The 21,192-nt window shown below is 42.1% G+C and overlaps 1 protein-coding gene across 2 annotated transcripts in view; it reads right to left on the bottom strand.

Annotated features, from left to right (window-relative positions):
* Positions 1 to 21,192, bottom strand: part of sptlc3 (serine palmitoyltransferase, long chain base subunit 3) — a 95,997-nt gene that overhangs the window by 56,555 nt on the left and 18,250 nt on the right. The window lies entirely within an intron of this gene.

The raw sequence follows: 21,192 nt of genomic DNA, 5'->3' as shown, positions 1-21,192 counted from the left end.
GTGTTTCACCTGTGCTGGCCTACGTGATATATAAGAGTGACTGGCCCAGTGCTCCAGTTGTCTTGAGAGATGTGGAGGGTCAACACCTTACATTGGTGCTCCCCTTTTTGATTTCTAGAAAAACATTCCTTTGTCTGATCTTCCCTGTTTCCATTTTGTTCAAGTTTTTGGTTTGCTTCCTGTCTTGAAGTTTGGGGTGGGTTGTTCTTTAGTTTGCCTCTTCTTGGGCAAATTTAGTGGGCACTCATGGTGGTTGTCTTTTAGGTTCCAGTTGTTGTTGCTAGTCAACTTTCAGTGGACAACCCCCATGAGTGTCTATCAGAACTCCTCCTAAAACACCACCTGTTTCATTTAGGTTTCTGTCAGTGACTCTGTCAGTTCCCCCTTCTGTTTAAGTGACATTTTGGATTTTCTTTTGCTGGGGAACGTAACATTTGATTGACGGTCGCAATAGGGTTAGCTAACATGCTAGCTAAGAGGTTAAAGGTTAGGGTTAGCTAACATGCTAGCTAAGAAGTTAAAGGTTAGGGTTTGCTAACATGCTAGCTAAGTAGTTAAAGGTTAGTGTTTGCTAACATGCTAGCTAAGTAGTTAAAGTTTAGTGTTAGCTGACATGCTAGTTCAGTAGTTAAGTATTGAGTTGTTGCTAAAATTCTAAAGTTGTCCTTGACGTGATTCGAACACACAACATAATGGGATGCTAGACAGCCGCGTTATACACCCACCCATCCTCCCTGACCAACCTCACTCCTATTGTTTCTGTCTTAAGTAACCTACGGTCTTCATCTGTGCCTGAAATTCACTGAAAAAGTTAATTGTTTGTGTGCCTGGCACAAATTTCCAATAAGCAATGTGTGTTTATTTCACAGTGTTAGATTCTGGGTGAAACTTGGAACATTGTTATACTCCAGAAGAATAGTATATAAAGGAGTGAAAGAGATTTTAATTTTTTTTTTTTTTACATCAGAAGATAATGATTCTCTGTAGGAGACAGATGGCTTTGGGATGTTTTGGGTGGACGGGAGAAAGTCGCAGGATTGCTATAGGGGAAGTGTATGGATATCTGTGGATTAGGCGAAGGAGGGGTTGAGGTCAGGTCAGATCCCCCTGAAGGGAGAGATTGCTATAGGGGAAGTGAATGGATATCTGTGGATTAGGCGAAGGAGGGGTTGAGGTCAGGTCAGATCCCACTGAAGGGAGAGATTGTTTATTACCCTCTTCCTGTCAAACTATATGATGTAAGGATTGGAGAGGAGGAGGGCCTAAATTTGAGAATATATACTCTTCCAGTCAAACTATATGATGTAAGGATTGGAGAGGAGGAGGGCCTAAATTTGAGAATATATACTCTTCCTGTCAAACTATATGATGTAAGGATTGGAGAGGAGGAGGGCCTAAATTTGAGAATATATACTTGTGATGATGGAAACATGTATTTGTAAAGCTGTGTCGACCCTTTGGGAAGAATTATACTTGGTTCTCTAGTGTCCAGTGAGTTATTTACTCTGACAAATTAGAACCTAACAACAGTATATCTGTGATGTTGGGTTGGTTGTAATGGAACGAGCGTGACTGCGGTAGCTACGTCTTCAAAGTTGTAAAACAACAAGAGCTAAGTTAATCATTTCTCTCTCTAACACTGTGTGCGCGCCGGTTGACGAGACCCTCTAACAAGACCAATACATTTTTTTTATATATATATATATATAAAAGTCTGTTATGTCATAGAAGACGACATCACAATAGTACTGTACTCATTAAAAACATATATGCATAATTGTACTACTATTACACCTGGAAAAAAACACCCAGGCAATGTCTATGGCCAAAGTTAATCATTCTATATTTTTACAGGTACTGTACATTTCATTTTTTACACCTATAGTTTGTTTTTACCTTTATTTAACTAGGCAGGTCAGTTAAGAACAAATTCTTATTTACAATGACGGCCTTGGAACAGTGGCTTAGCTGCCTTGTTGTGCCTTGTCAGCTTGGGGATTTGAACTTGCAACCTTCCGGTTACTGGTCCACCGCTCTAACCACTAGGCTATCCTGCCGCCCCGTTAGATCTTTATTGTTTGTTAAATGGCTTACAGGAACAACATTCTATCTTTGCTAAATAGGGTAACTTGAACCCATTTGTAATCCACAAGTTAATGCATGGGTTCAATAGCATTCGCACTGATATAGGGACTAGGCCTACTGTAAATTGCATTATGGCTGAGCATGGACATGCCAAACGTAGTCAATAAACAATATTCAATTAATTATTGATCGAGGCCAAAGAGAACAAATAATTATAATAAAATTCTAAAAACAAAACAACTTGTTTTAAATCTGCCATGTCACACTTACAGGCTCCATACTTTCTCCCCGTGGGGGGAAAAAATATTAAAACACACTATGGAGGGTTTTTACACACATCCAAAACGAGACCTGCCTGACTAAAATAATGTGGTCCTGCCTGACTAAAATAATGTGGTCCTGCCTGACTAAAATAATGTGGTCCTGCCTGACTAAAATAATGTGGTCCTGCCTGAGTAAAATAATGTGGTCCTGCCTGATTAAAATAAATGTGGTCCTGCCTGACTAAAATAATATGGTCCTGCCTGATTAAAATGACGTGGTCCTGCCTGACTAAAATAATGTGGTCCTGCCTGATTAAAATAATGTGGTCCTGCCTGACTAAAATAATGTGGTCCTGCCTGATTAAAATAAATGTGGTCCTGCCTGACTAAAATAATGTGGTCCTGCCTGATTAAAATAATGTGGTCCTGCCTGACTAAAATAATGTGGTCCTGCCTGACTAAAATAATGTGGTCCTGCCTGACTAAAATAATGTGGTCCTGCCTGACTAAAATAATGTCGTCCTGCCTGACTAAAATAATGTGGTCCTGCCTGATTAAAATAATGTGGTCCTGCCTGACTAAAATAATGTGGTCCTGCCTGACTAAAATAATGTCGTCCTGCCTGACTAAAATAATGTGGTCCTGCCTGATTAAAATAATGTGGTCCTGCCTGATTAAAATAAATGTGGTCCTGCCTGACTAAAATAATGTGGTCCTGCCTGATTAAAATAAATGTGGTCCTGCCTGACTAAAATAATGTGGTCCTGCCTGATTAAAATGACGTGGTCCTGCCTGACTAAAATAATGTGGTCCTGCCTGATTAAAATAATGTGGTCCTGCCTGACTAAAATAATGTGGTCCTGCCTGATTAAAATAAATGTGGTCCTGCCTGACTAAAATAACGTGGTCCTGCCTGATTAAAATAACGTGGTCCTGCCTGATTAAAATAACGTGGTCCTGCCTGATTAAAATAATGTGGTCCTGCCTGATTAAAATAATGTGGTCCTGCCTGATTAAAATAATGTGGTCCTGCCTGATTAAAATAAATGTGGTCCTGCCTGACTAAAATAATGTGGTCCTGCCTGACTAAAATAATGTGGTCCTGCCTGACTAAAATAATGTCGTCCTGCCTGACTAAAATAATGTGGTCCTGCCTGATTAAAATAATGTGGTCCTGCCTGACTAAAATAATGTGGTCCTGCCTGACTAAAATAATGTCGTCCTGCCTGACTAAAATAATGTGGTCCTGCCTGATTAAAATAATGTGGTCCTGCCTGATTAAAATAAATGTGGTCCTGCCTGACTAAAATAATGTGGTCCTGCCTGATTAAAATAAATGTGGTCCTGCCTGACTAAAATAATGTGGTCCTGCCTGATTAAAATGACGTGGTCCTGCCTGACTAAAATAATGTGGTCCTGCCTGATTAAAATAATGTGGTCCTGCCTGACTAAAATAATGTGGTCCTGCCTGATTAAAATAAATGTGGTCCTGCCTGACTAAAATAACGTGGTCCTGCCTGATTAAAATAACGTGGTCCTGCCTGATTAAAATAACGTGGTCCTGCCTGATTAAAATAATGTGGTCCTGCCTGATTAAAATAATGTGGTCCTGCCTGATTAAAATAATGTGGTCCTGCCTGATTAAAATAAATGTGGTCCTGCCTGACTAAAATAATGTGGTCCTGCCTTCAATTCATAGATAAAAAAGGGAATGTCAGCTCATTGTTTTACTCCTCTTAAACTTGGTATTTTAATAAAGCTTTGGTGATTAAGATTTATTTCCAAGCGGTCTCAGGAGCCAAACCCTTTATCCACAGTCTTGTCTACTTTGTGAATGATTTGGGGCAGATTTTTATTAAAAAAAAGAGGAGAGGAGGCTATGCTTGGTTTTTAATCAAATAAAATTAAATGGGGAGAAAAAAAACAACATGTTGTTTTTTAAATGTTTCTAAACAGGAAGTATCCAGGCACCAACAGGACCTTAGGCTTCTCTTGTCCCATGTTCATATGGGCGGTGTGCGTCACAGCGTTTCCACTGTAAAAATGTAGCGTTACCGCTCAAACCAGCTTTTGGATGGTCTTAAATATCACTTTTGGATCATTTTTTTTTAAAGATACTGAGCACAAAGCGAGCTGGTAAAACGAGAAGGTGAATTGCAGTTGAGTTGTTGCAGCTTTAAAGATAATATCCTGCAATTCTATAAAATGTTTCCACGAGGCAGAAAAAAACTTTGCGGTTTTAAAGCGTACAGTACATGTATGGTTAAAAAATAATTGTATTAATAAAATGAATAATTGGTGTACTACTGTGGATACCAATATCCCTGTGAGCCTCCCAGGCCCATGTTGCCCAGAGTTAAGATCATAAATGGTAGATTAATTGTATTGTATTACACCCTCAACTTATTTCACAGATCCTTTGGCCAAAATGTGTTTAATCTGTTGTTAGTAATATTCATTAAAAATAAGTGTTATTTATTGTTTGTAATCCTCCACATACAACACCCGTTCTGCCAGTCACATTCTGCTGCAGGTCCCCAAAGCACACACATCACTGGGTCGCTCGTCTTTTCAGTTCGCTGCCGCTAGCGACTGGAACGAGCTGCAACAAACACTCAAACTGGACCGTTTTTCTCTCCATCTCTTCATTCAAAGACCTTAACGTGATGTATTTTTGTCTTTACCTTCTTTTAGTACAATTCACATTTGTTAGGGCCCTCCCGAGTGGAGCAGCGGTCTAAGGCACTGCATCGCAGAGCTCGAGGCGACACTACAGACCGGGTTCAACCCTGGGCTGTATCACAACCGGCTGTGTTCAGGAGTCCCCGGCTGGCTTCCCGGGTTAAGCGGGTAGGTGTTAAGAAGCACGGTTGGGCGGGTTCCAGAGGACTCGACGTTCACCTTTCCCGACGCCGTTGGGGAGTTGCAGCGATGAGATCAAAATTGTGGAGAAAAAAAGGGGGTAACATAAAAAATATATTTAAAAAAATACCTTTCACATTTGTTGACAGCTCAATTAAATATCAACCAAATATGGATGTCGATTTTACGTTACGTCAGGTTTTGGCCCTAAGGGAAGGTATTTAGAGTTCATTCTCACAGCCTGACTGGTTTAAGAGCTGTAAGAATGAGCGACGAAACAACTCAGACAATTAACTCTTCTTATACATACAATTTAGAATGATGCTTTTATCCAGAATGTCTTCCAGGGAGTATAAACATGTGATATACGTGACTCCAGTAGGAACTGAACCCGTGACCCCAGTGGGAACTGAACCCGTGTCCCTAGTGTTGCTAACGCCAAGCTTTCACCAACACACACACACACACACGAATCTTCCCTCCACATCCCCTCTGCTAGCCTCTAACACTCCGTTATGTCCATGTGACCTAATTTAAGTCTGTTTCATGATGTTACAGTACAACCATGATAGTGTTTCCTCTCCACATACAGTGGATGGGGCCCCTGGGTAATGATCCAAGCGTGTGCTTCATACTGTACATAATTTAACACAGATTAAATAATTCATTCATCGTTGCAGCCGCTACCAAGTTAATTAAAGATTCTGTTTAAGTTGATGAAAAAGATAAATGAGACGAAAGACAAGTGTGTCCCAAATGAAACCCTATTCTCTATATGACGCAATATCATTGACCAGAACCCATAGTTGCACGTACTCTTCCATTCCAAATAAGCAAGACTTGGAAGGGCTCACCCATCTTGTCTGTGTCCCAAATGGAATTTTATACCCTATGGGCCTTGGTCAAAATTAGTGCACTATATAGGGACTAGAGTGCCATAGGGCTCTGGTCTAAAGTAGTGCACTATATAGGAAATAGGTTGCCATAGGGCTCTGGTCTAAAGTAGTGCACTATATAGGGACTAGGGTGCCATAGGGCTCTGGTCTAAAGTAGTGCACCATATAGGGAATAGGGTGCCATTTGGGACACAATCAATTTAATGGTCAATCTTTTGGCTGTCATCACAGAACTATGCACCTAGAGAGTATGTAGTCTCTGTTATGTAAGTGGTAGGCTATAGAATCCTATGTAAGTGATAGGTTATAGAATCCTACGTCAGTGGTAGGTAATAGAATCTTAGGTAAGTGGTAGGTTAAATAATTTATGTAAGTGGTAGGTTATAGCATCATAGGTAAGTGGTAGGTTATAGAATATTATGTAAGTTGTAGATTCTATAATCTTATGTAAGTGGTAAGTAATTCGTATATATATTTATTTAGGATCCCCATTAGTTCCTGCCAAGGCAGCAGCTACTCTTCCTGGGGTTTATTATGGATCTCCATTAGTTCCTGCCAAGGCAGCAGCTACTCTTCCTGTGGTTTTTTAATGGATCCCCATTAGTTCCTGCCAAGGCAGCAGCTACTCTTCCTGGGGTTTATTATGGATCCCCATTAGTTCCTGTCAGGGTAGCAGCTACTCTTCCTGGGGTTTATTATGGATCTCCATTAGGTCCTGCCAAGGCAGCAGCTACTCTTCCTGGGGTTTATTATGGATCCCCATTAGTTCCTGCCAAGGCAGCAGCTACTCTTCCTGGGGTTTATTATGGATCCCCATTAGTTCCTGCCAAGGCAGCAGCTACTCTTCCTGGGGTTTATTATGGATCCCCATTAGTTCCTGCCAAGGCAGAAGCTATTCTTCCTGGGGTTCATTATGGATCCCCATTAGTTCCTGCCAAGGCAACAGCTACTCTTCCTGGGGTTTATTACGGATCCCCATTAGTTCCTGCCAAGGCAACAGCTACTCTTCCTGGGGTTTATTACGGATCCCCATTAGTTCCTGCCAAGGCAGTAGCTACTCTTCCTGGGGTTTATTATGGATCCCCATTAGTTCCTGCCAAGGCAGCAGCTACTCTTCCTGGGGTTTATTATGGATCCCCATTAGTTCCTGCCAAGGCAGCAGCTACTCTTCCTGGGGTTTATTACGGATCTCCATTAGTTCCTGCCAAGGCAACAGCTACTCTTCCTGGGGTTTATTATGGATCCCCATTAGTTCCTGCCAAGGCAGCAGCTACTCTTCCTGGGGTTTATTACGGATCCCCATTAGTTCCTGCCAAGGCAGCAGCTACTCTTCCTGGGGTTTATTATGGATCCCCATTAGTTCCTGCCAAGGCAGCAGCTACTCTTCCTGTGGTTTATTATGAATCCCCATTAGTTCCTGCCAAGACAACAGCTACTCTTCCTGGGCCACTCAAGGACATTTAGAGACTTGTCCTGAAGCCATTCCTGCATTGTCTTTGCTGTGTGCTTAGGATTGATGTCCTATTGGAAGGTGAACGTGCGCCCAGTCTTTCACCATAGGGATGGTGTCAAGTTTCCTCCAGACATGACGCTCGGCATTCAGTCCAAATAGTTAAATCTTGGTTTCATCAGACCAGAGAAACTTGTGTCTCGAGGTCTGAGCGTCTTTTGGTGCCTTTTGACAAACTCCAAGTGGGCTGTCATGTGCCTATTATTTACATAACAATTCAGACCCTTTGCTATGAGACTCGAAATTGAGCTCAGGTGCATCCTGCTTCCATTGATCATCCTTGGAATGTTTCTACAACTTGATTGGAGTTCACCTGTGGTACATTAAATTGATTGGACATGATTTGGAAAGGCACACAACTGTCTATATAAGGTCCCACAGTTGACAGAGCATGTCAGAGCAAAAACCAAGCCATGCAGTTGAAGGAATTGTCCAAAGAGCACAGATTTGGGGAAGGGTACCAAAAAATGTCTGCATCATTAAAGGTCCCCAAGAACACAGTGGCCTCCATCATTCTTAAAAGGAAGACGTTTGGAACCACCAGGACTCTTCCTAGAGCTGGCCGCCCAGCCAAACTGAGCAATTGGGGGAGAAGGGCCTTGGTCAGAGAGGTGACCAAGAACCCGATGGTCATTCTGACAGAACTCCAGAGTTCCTCTGGAGATGGTTGTCCTTCTGAAAGGTTCTCCCGTCTCTGCAGCACTCCATCAATCAGGCCTTTATAGTAGAGTGGTCAGACGTGCCTTCTACTGAGGAGTGGCTTCCATGACAGCCTGCTTGGAGTCGGCCAAAAGGCACCTAAAGACTCTCAGAACATGTGAAACAAGAGTCTCTGGTCTGATGAAACCAAGATTGAACTATTTTCTTTGGCCTGAATGCCAAGCATCACATCTGGAAGAAACCTGGCACCATCCATACGGTGAAGCATGGTGGTGGCAGCATCATGCTGTGTGGAAGTTCTTCAGCGGCAAGGACTGGGAGACTAGTCAGGATTGAGGGAAAGATGAACGGAGCAAAGTACAGAGAGATCCTTGATGAAAACCTGCTTCAGAGCACTCAGGACCTCAGACTGGGGCGAAGGTTCACCTTCCAACAGGACAATGACCCTAAGCACACAGCCAAGACAACGCAGGTGTGGCTTCGGGACAAGCCTCTGAATATCCTTGAATTGCCCAGCCAGAGTCCGGACTTGAACCTGATCAAACATATCTGGAGAGACCTGAAAATAGCTATGCATCGAGGCTCCCCATCCAACCTGAGAGAGCTTGAGAGGATCTGCAGAGAAGAATGGGAGAAACTCCCCAAATACAGGTGTGCCAAGCTTGTAGCATCATACCCAAGAAAACTTGCTTGTAGTTTGCAGGGATGAGACAGCCTGTAGGGAGGTCAGAGACCTGACTGTGTGGAGCAAGGACAGCAACCTCTCCCTCAACTTGATCAAGACAGATGATTGTGGACTAAAGGAAAAGGAGGACCAAGCACGACCAACGGGACTGTAGTGGAGCAGGTTGAGAGCTTCAAGTTCCTTGGCGTCCACATCACCAACAAACTAACATGGTCCAAGCACACCAAGACAGTTGTGAAGAGGGCAGAACAAAACCTATTCGCACCTCAGGAGACTGAAAAAATGTGTCATGGGTCCCCAGATCCTCAAAAAGTTCTACAGCTGCACCATTGAGAGCATCCTGCTGGGTTGCATCGCTGCCTGGTATGGCAACTGCCTGGCCTACAACCGCAAGGCGCTACAGAAGGTAGTGTGTAGGTCCCAGTACATCATTGGTGCCAAGCTTCCTGCCATCCAGGACCTCTATTCCAGGCGGTGTCAGAGGAAGGCCCTACAAAGACTCCAGCAACCCTAGTCATAGACTGTGCTCTCTGCCACCGCACGGCAAGCAGTACCGGAGCACCAAGTCTAGGTCCAAGAGGCTTTTAAGCAGCTTCTACCCACAAGCCATAAGACTCCTGGACAGCTAATCAAATTGACCCAGACTATTTACAATATTTACTCCACATGGACTCTGTACCGTAACACCCTGTATATAGCCTCCACATTGACTCTGTACCATAACACCCTGTATATAGCCTCCACATTGACTCTGTACCGGTACCCCCTGTATATAGCCTCCACATTGACTCTGTACCGGTACCCCCTGTATATAGCCTCCACATTGACTCTGTACTGGTACCCCCTGTATATAGCCTCCACATTGACTCTGTACCGTAACACCCTGTATATAACCTCCACATTGACTCTGCACCGTAACACCCTGTATATAGCCTCCACATTGACTCTGTACCGTAACACCCTGTATATAACCTCCACATTGACTCTGTACCGTAACACCCTGTATATAACCTCCACATTGACTCTGTACCGTAACACCCTGTATATAGCCTCCACATTGACTCTGTACCGTAACACCCTGTATATAACCTCCACATTGACTCTGTACCGTAACACCCTGTATATAACCTCCACATTGACTCTGTACCGTAATACCCTGTATATAGCCTCCACATTGACTCTGTACCGTAATACCCTGTATATAGCCTCCACATTGACTCTGTACCGTAATACCCTGTATATAGCCTCCACATTGACTCTGTACCGTAATACCCTGTATATAACCTTCACATTGACTCTGTACCGTAACACCCTGTATATAACCTCCACATTGACTCTGTACCGTAATACCCTGTATACAGCCTCCACATTGACTCTGTACCGTAATACCCTGTATATAGCCTCCACATTGACTCTGTACCGTAATACCCTGTATATAGCCTCCACATTGACTCTGTACCGTAATACCCTGTATATAGCCTCCACATTGACTCTGTACCGTAACACCCTGTATATAGCCTCCACATTGACTCTGTACCGGTACAATTTATTGTTTTTTATTTGATTCGAGGCTGTAATCGCTGCCAAAGATGCTTCAACAAAGTACTCATTAAAGTGTCTGAATACTGTAAATGTAAAAAAAAAAAAAAATTACAAAAAAAACAAAAAAAACAATGCTTTGTCACTATGGGGTATTGTGTGTAGATTGATGAAGGGAGAACAACAATTGAATACATTTTAGAATAAGGCTGTAACGTAACAAAAATGTCATTATGGGGTATTGTGATGTCATTATGGGGTATTGTGATGTCATTATGGGGTATTGTGATGTCATTATAGGGTACAGTAAATGTTTTTATTGAATCCATTGTAGAATAAGGCTGTAACGTAACAAAAAATGTGGGAAAAAGTCAAAGGGTCTGAAATCTTTCCCGAATGCCCTGTAGGTCACAGAATCTTATGTAAGTGGTAGGTTATAGAAGAGAGGAATTTATACCGCTCGTAAACCTACAGGTATTAACAAAGAACTGGCCCTGTAAAAGTTAGAGTAATTCAATACTATTGGACTTCACATATACGTATATATGGCGGAGGATTTTTTTTTATATGGCAACAATAGAAGACTAGATACTCTATAGATAAGACTGATACCGTGTGAAGGAGTGGCTCATGTCAAGTGGACACTACTAGTGCTTCAGTGCTCCCCACAAAACACACAAACTGGGACTACGTCCCAAATGGAAATACCTTTTCTACACAATGTTGTATTTATTTTTTAACTAGGAAAGTCAGTTTACAATGACGGCCTACCAAAAGGCCTCCTGCGGGGACGGGGGCTTGGGATTACAGTTTTTTTCGATTGCTAAACGACAGTGGACACAACTGGAGTCACATGTGCAAAACTCTAACTACAGTCTGCACAGCAGCAGTTCATGTGGACCAAACACTAGTTCGTTTTTCATTGCTTGAACACAGTTTTCAAAACTCTACACACTTATCCCATGACTTTAACCACAACCTGCACAACACTGTGGATTTACAGCACTTTGTTCAAATGCTAACACACTGCTGTCAAAACTGTGAACCACACATTCAAAACGGAATAGACTTCAGCCTTGTGCCTTTCAAACACTGCTGATTGCAATTTCAGCTGAAAGGCTAAGCAGGTGTCTTGTTTTAGACTTGTTAGTGAACACACACACATATTACAGTATATATACTGTAGGTAGAGCTCAGAAAGACTCATTTTGGAAATGGAACAAGGAAGATGGGTTCGTGGAGGGAGAAGGGTGGCAGGGAGAGGGCGGATGCGTGGAGGAAGACAAAGAAGACAAAGAGCTGTTATTTCAGATGAAATAAGGGCTACACTTATAGACCATGTCGTGAACCATGGTCTCTCATTGAGAGAGACAGGGTTGAGGGTGCAACCCAATCTGCAAAGATCCACAGTGGCATCTGTAATGCGAATTTTCCATCATGCAAACAGGTGAGAGTTACATCCTTACAGTAAATGAAAACATTACAGGAATCTATTTTGTATTGCAATTATAGAATATTTACAGAGATATATATTACAGTAAGTTTGACTGTAAAATATATTTTTACAACAGGACCCAAAGGCTGCCCCCAACAGGGGGAAGAGGGAAAATATTTTCAGATGGGCAGGAAAATGCTATTGTTGACATGGTTGTTGTCAACAATGCAATAAAACTGCGGGAGATTCAAGATAGAGTGCTGGCTGATAATGATATATTTGAAAATGTTAATTCTGTCAGGAAAACAACTATTGCTCGAGTCCTAAAGAAACACCAAGTTACAATGAAACAGTTATACACTGTACCGTTCGAGAGAAACAGTGAACGGGTAAAAGAGCAAAGATACCAATATGTCCAGGTAAGACGTCTGAGGTTACGTACACAGCTATACAAAATATTTACAGTAAAAAAAAAACACTAGCATTTCTACAGTAAAACTGTGGACTTACTGTTTTTCAGAGAGTAATGGAGGTGGAAGCACTGGAAAGACCACATTCATTTGTATTTATCGATGGAGCTGAATTTAACCTTGCCAAAACACGGCGCAGAGGAAGGAATGTTATAGGTCAAAGGGCCACTGTGGAGGTTCCAGGTCAAAGGGGGGGAAATATCACCATGTGTGCTGCAATGGCCAATGATGGTTTGCTTCTTAACACACCACTCATTGGCCCATACAACACAGAAAGGCTTATAGCTTTCCTAGAACAGCTCTATGCTCAGCTAGAGCCAGCAGAACAGGGGGAGCCAGTAAGAAACCCCCAAGTTTTTGTCATAGTTTGCGATAACGTTGCTTTTCACCACTCTGCAGCTGTCACAGATTGGTTTGCAGCACATCACAGATTTATGGTTTTGTACCTGCCTGCATATTCACCCTTCCTCAACCCAATAGAGGAGTTTTTCTCTGCCTGGAGGTGGAAAGTGTTTGGTCACCACCCACATGACCAAATGTCTCTTTTGGAAGCCATGCGTGCCGGATGTGAGGACACGAGTCCAGAGGACTGACAGGGATGGATAAGGCACTCCAGAAGGTTCTTCCCCAGGTGCATGGCAAGAGAAAACATTAGATGTGATGTTGAAGAAAACCTGTGGCCTGATGCTAGAGAGAGGCAGGATTAGCCCCTCAATTATTTGTTCGAATTACAGTATGTACTTTTAGTTTCTACCTTTTTTTTCTCATTACTGTAATTCCGTAAATTACTACAGACTATTGAAGCAAACTGCTAATTTTCATTTACCTTAAAGAATTGTTATGTTCTAAAAATTGTAATAAATCATGTGAAAGAATGTCACTCTTTTCTTTGAAGAAAATATTACTTTGTATGAAGTCTGAAATTGTTCAAACTGTAAAGATGAAAAGTTCGTATTTTCTGTATTGGTGTTTGATGCTAGTGTTTTTACTCTCAGTGTGTTCTGAGTGACAGTGTGTGTTATCTCAGTGAGGGTTGTGCATAGTGTTTGGCTGCACTGAGCGTGTTTTGAGCCATGTGTTCAGAGTTGTGTTGCTTGGAATGAGTTTTGCAGGTGATGTGAACTGTTTAGCTCAGGTGACTGTTGGTAGTGCAGACTGCAGTTAGAGTTTTGCACATGTGACTCCAGTTGTGCCCACTGTCGTTTAGCAATCGAAAAAAACTGTAATAATAAAAAAAACATTTTTTTATTTCTTAAATAGGATAAAACACACATCACTACAAGAGAGACACCACAACACTACATAAAGAGACACCACAACACTACATATAGAGAGACACCACAACACTACATATAGAGAGACACCACAACACTACATAAAGAGAGACACCACAACACTACATATAGAGAGACACCACAACACTACATAAAGAGAGACACCACAACACTACATAAAGAGAGACCCCACAACACTACATAAAGAGAGACACCACAACACTACATATAGAGAGACAACACAACACTACATAAAGAGAGACACCACAACACTACATAAAGAGAGACACCACAACACTACATAGAGAGAGACACCACAACACTACATAGAGAGACACCACAACACTACATAGAGAGAGACACCACAACACTACATAGAGAGACACCACAACACTACATAGAGAGAGACACCACAACACAACATAGAGAAAGACACCACAACACTACATAAAGAGAGACAACACAACACTACATAGAGAGACACAACAACACTACATAGAGAGAGACACCACAACACTACATAGAGAGACACCACAACACTACATAGAGAGAGACACCACAACACTACATAAAGAGAGAGACACCACAACACTACATAGAGAGACACAACAACACTACATAGAGAGAGACACCACAACACTACATAAAGAGAGAGACACCACAACACTACATAGAGAGACACCAAAACACTACATAGAGAGAGACACCACAACACTACATAGAGAGACACCACAACACTACATAAAGAGAGACACCACAACACTACATAAAAATAGACACCACAACACTACATAGAGGGACACCAAAACACTACATAGAGAGAGACACCACAACACTACATAGAGAGACAACACAACACTACATAAAGAGAGACACCACAACACTACATAAAGAGAGACACCACAACACTACATAGAGAGACACCACAACACTACATAAAGAGAGACACCACAACACTACATAAAAATAGACACCACAACACTACATAGAGAGACACAACAACACTACATAGAGAGAGACACCACAACACTACATAAAGAGAGAGACACCACAACACTACATAGAGAGACACCAAAACACTACATAGAGAGAGACACCACAACACTACATAGAGAGACACCACAACACTACATAGAGAGACACCACAACACTACATAGAGAGAGACAACACAACACTACATAAAGACACCACAACACTACATAAAGAGAGACACCACAACACTACATAAAGAGAGACACCACAACACTACATAAAGAGAGAGACACCACAACACTACATAGAGAGACACCACAACACTACATAGAGAGACACCACAACACTACATAAAGAGAGAGACACCACAACACTACATAGAGAGACACCACAACACCACATAGAGAGACACCACAACACTACATAGAGAGACACCACAACACTACATAGAGAGACACCACAACACTACATAGAGAGAGACACCACAACACTACATAGAGAGACACCACAACACTACATAGAGAGAGACACCACAACACTACATAGAGAGACACCACAAAACTACATAGAGAGAGACAACACAACACTACATAGAGAGACACCACAACACTGCATAGAAAGACACCACAACACTACATAGAGAGACACCACAACACTACATAGAGAGAGACAACACAACACTACATAGAGAGAGACACCACAACACTACATAAAAATAGACACCACAACACTACATAAAGAGAGACCCCACAACACTACATAAAGAGAGACACCACAACACTACATATAGAGAGACAACACAACACTACATAAAGAGAGACACCACAACACTACATAAAGAGAGACACCACAACACTACATAGAGAGAGACACCACAACACTACATAGAGAGACACCACAACACTACATAGAGAGAGACACCACAACACTACATAGAGAGACACCACAACACTACATAGAGAGAGACACCACAACACTACATAGAGAAAGACACCACAACACTACATAAAGAGAGACAACACAACACTACATAGAGAGACACAACAACACTACATAGAGAGAGACACCACAACACTACATAGAGAGACACCACAACACTACATAGAGATAGACACCACAACACTACATAAAGAGAGAGACACCACAACACTACATAGAGAGACACAACAACACTACATAGAGAGAGACACCACAACACTACATAAAGAGAGAGACACCACAACACTACATAGAGAGACACCAAAACACTACATAGAGAGAGACACCACAACACTACATAGAGAGACACCACAACACTACATAAAGAGAGACACCACAACACTACATAAAAATAGACACCACAACACTACATAGAGAGACACCAAAACACTACATAGAGAGAGACACCACAACACTACATAGAGAGACAACACAACACTACATAAAGAGAGACACCACAACACTACATAAAGAGAGACACCACAACACTACATAGAGAGACACCACAACACTACATAAAGAGAGACACCACAACACTACATAAAAATAGACACCACAACACTACATAGAGAGACACAACAACACTACATAGAGAGAGACACCACAACACTACATAAAGAGAGAGACACCACAACACTACATAGAGAGACACCAAAACACTACATAGAGAGAGACACCACAACACTACATAGAGAGACACCACAACACTACATAGAGAGACACCACAACACTACATAGAGAGAGACAACACAACACTACATAAAGACACCACAACACTACATAAAGAGAGACACCACAACACTACATAAAGAGAGACACCACAACACTACATAAAGAGAGAGACACCACAACACTACATAGAGAGACACCACAACACTACATAGAGAGACACCACAACACTACATAAAGAGAGAGACACCACAACACTACATAGAGAGACACCACAACACTGAATAGAGAGACACCACAACACTACATAGAGAGACACCACAACACTACATAGAGAGACACCACAACACTACATAGAGAGAGACACCACAACACTACATAGAGAGACACCACAACACTACATAGAGAGAGACACCACAACACTACATAGAGAGACACCACAAAACTACATAGAGAGAGACAACACAACACTACATAGAGAGACACCACAACACTGCATAGAAAGACACCACAACACTACATAGAGAGACACCACAACACTACATAGAGAGAGACAACACAACACTACATAGAGAGACACCACAACACTACATAGAGAGACACCACAACACTACATAGAGAGACACCACAACACTACATAGAGAGAGACACCACAACACTACATAGAGAGACACCACAACACTACATAGAGAGAGACACCACAACACTACATAGAGAGACAACACAACACTACATAGAGAGAGACAACACAACACTACATAGAGAGACACCACAACACTATATAGAGAGACACCACAATACTACATAGAGAGACACCACAACACTACATAGAGAGAGACAACACAAGACTACATAGAGAGAGACAACACAACACTACATAGAGAGACACCACAACACTACATAGAGAGAGACACCACAACACTACATAGAGAGACAACACAACACTACATAGAGAGAGACACCACAACACTACATAGAGAGACACCACAACACTACATAGAGAGAGACACCACAACACTACATAGAGAGACACCACAACACTACATAGAGCGAGACAACACAACACTACATAGAGAGACACCACAACACTACATAGAGAGACACCACAACACTACATAGAGAGAGACAACACAACACTACATAGAGAGACACCACAACACTACATAGAGAGACACCACAACACTACATAGAGAGAGACAACACAACACTACATAGAGAGAGACAACACAACACTACATAGAGAGAGACAACACAACACTACATAGAGAGACACCACAACACTACATAGAGAGAGACAACACAACACTACATAGAGAGAGACAACACAACACTACATAGAGAGAGACAACACAACACTACATAGAGAGAGACAACACAACACTACATAGAGAGAGACAACACAACACTACATAGAGAGAGACAACACAACACTACATAGAGAGAGACAACACAACACTACATAGAGAGACACCACAACACTACATAGAGAGACACCACAACACTACATAGAGAGACACCACAACACTACATAAAGAGAGACACCACAACACTACATAAAGAGAGACACCACAACACTACATAAAGAGAGAGACACCACAACACTACAGAGAGACACCACAACACTACATAAAGAGAGACACCACAACACTACATAAAGAGAGACACCACAACACTACATAGAGAGACACCACAACACCACATAGAGAGACACCACAACACTACATAGAGAGAGACACCACAACACTACATAGAGAGACACCACAACACTACATAGAGAGACACCACAACACTACATAGGGAGACACCACAACACTACATAAAGACACCACAACACTACATAAAGAGAGGCAGCACAACACTACATAAAGAGAGACACCACAACACTACATAAAGAGAGAGACACCACAACACTACATAGAGAGACACCACAGCACTACATAAAAAGAGAGACACCACAACACTACATAGAGAGAGACACCACAACACTACATAGAGAGACACCACAACACTACATAGAGAGACACCACAACACTACATAGAGAGACACCACAACACTACATAGAGAGAGTAACCACAACACTACATAGAGAGACACCACAACACTACATAGAGAGAGACACCACAACACTACATAGAGAGACACCACAACACTACATAGAGAGAGACAACACAACACTACATAGAGAGACACCACAACACTACATAGAGAGACACCACAACACTACATAGAGAGAGACAACACAACACTACATAGAGAGAGACAACACAACACTACATAGAGAGAGACAACACAACACTACATAGAGAGACACCACAACACTACATAGAGAGAGACAACACAACACTACATAGAGAGAGACAACACAACACTACATAGAGAGAGACAACACAACACTACATAGAGAGAGACAACACAACACTACATAGAGAGAGACAACACAACACTACATAGAGAGAGACAACACAACACTACATAGAGAGAGACACCACAACATTACATAGAGAGAGACAACACAACACTACATAGAGAGACACCACAACACTACATAGAGAGACACCACAACACTACATAAAGAGAGACACCACAACACTACATAAAGAGAGACACCACAACACTACATAAAGAGAGAGACACCACAACACTACAGAGAGACACCACAACACTACATAAAGAGAGACACCACAACACTACATAAAGAGAGACACCACAACACTACATAGAGAGACACCACAACACTACATAGAGAGACACCACAACACTACATAGAGAGAGACACCACAACACTACATAGAGAGACACCACAACACTACATAGAGAGACACCACAACACTACATAGGGAGACACCACAACACTACATAAAGACACCACAACACTACATAAAGAGAGGCAGCACAACACTACATAAAGAGAGACACCACAACACTACATAAAGAGAGAGACACCACAACACTACATAGAGAGACACCACAGCACTACATAAAAAGAGAGACACCACAACACTACATAGAGAGAGACACCACAACACTACATAGAGAGACACCACAACACTACATAGAGAGACACCACAACACTACATAGAGAGACACCACAACACTACATAGAGAGAGTAACCACAACACTACATAGAGAGACACCACAACACTACATAGAGAGAGACACCACAACACTACATAGAGAGACACCACAACACTACATAGAGAGAGACAACACAACACTACATAGAGAGACACCACAACACTACATAGAGAGACACCACAACACTACATAGAGAGACACCACAACACTACATAGAGAGACACCACAACACTATATAGAGAGAGACAACACAACACTACATAGAGAGACACCACAACACTACATAGAGAGAGACACCACAACACTACATAGAGAGACAACACAACACTACATAGAGAGAGACACCACAACACTACATAGAGAGACACCACAACACTACATAGAGAGAGACAACAACACTACATAGAGAGACACCACAACACTACATAGAGAGACACCACAACATTACATAGAGAGAGACAACACAACACTACATAGAGAGACACCACAACACTACATAGAGAGAGACAACACAACACTACATAGAGAGAGACAACACAACACTACATAGAGAGAGACAACACAACACTACATAGAGAGAGACAACACAACACTACATAGAGACGCCACAACACTACATAGAGAGAGACAACACAACACTACATAGAGAGAGACAACACAACACTACATAGAGAGAGACAACACAACACTACATAAAGAGAGACACCACAACACTACATAAAGAGAGACACCACAACACTACATAAAGAGAGAGACACCACAGCACTACATAAAGAGAGAGACACCACAACACTACATAGAGAGACACCACAACACTACATAGAGAGACACCACAACACTACATAAAGACACCACAACACTACATAAAGAGAGACACCACAACACTACATAAAGAGAGACACCACAACACTACATAAAGAGAGACACCACAACACTACATAAAGAGAGACACCACAACACTACATAGAGAGACACCACAACACTACATAGAGAGAGACACCACAACACTACATAGAGAGACACCACAACACTACATAGAGAGACACCACAACACTACATAAAGACACCACAACACTACATAAAGAGAGACACCACAACACTACATAAAGAGAGACACCACAACACTACATAAAGAGAGAGACACCACAACACTATAGAGAGAGACACTACAACACTACATAGAGAGAGACACCACAACACTACATAGAGAGACCTCAGACAACACATGAAAACACAACATGGTAGCAACACAACATGGCAGCAACACAACATGTCAGCAACACAACATGGCAGCAGCACAACATGGTAGCAACACAACATGGTAGCAACACAACATGGTAGCAACACAACATGGTAGCAACACAACATGGCAGCAACACAACATGGCAGCAGCACAATATGGTAGCAACACAACATGGCAGCAACACAACATGGTAGCAACACAACATGGCAGCAACACAACATGGTAGCAACACAACATGGTAGCAGCACAACAACAACATGGCAGCAACACAACATGGCAGCAGCACAACAGGGCAGCAGCACAACAACAACATGGTAGCAACACAACATGGCAGCAACACAACATGGTAGCAACACAACATGGCAGCAACACAACATGGTAGCAACACAACATGGTAGCAGCACAACAACAACATGGTAGCAACACAACATGGCAGCAACACAACATGGTAGCAACACAACATGGTAGCAGCACAACAACAACATGGCAGCAACACAACATGGCAGCAGCACAACATGGTAGCAGCACAACAACAACATGGTAGCAACACAACATGGCAGCAACACAACATGG

The sequence above is a fragment of the Oncorhynchus mykiss genome, chromosome 16 (genome assembly GCF_057628025.1).
Source record: "Oncorhynchus mykiss isolate SJ-2025 chromosome 16, ASM5762802v1, whole genome shotgun sequence".
Lineage (NCBI taxonomy): Eukaryota > Metazoa > Chordata > Actinopteri > Salmoniformes > Salmonidae > Oncorhynchus > Oncorhynchus mykiss.
This window is presented reverse-complemented; position numbering and strand designations above follow the sequence as displayed.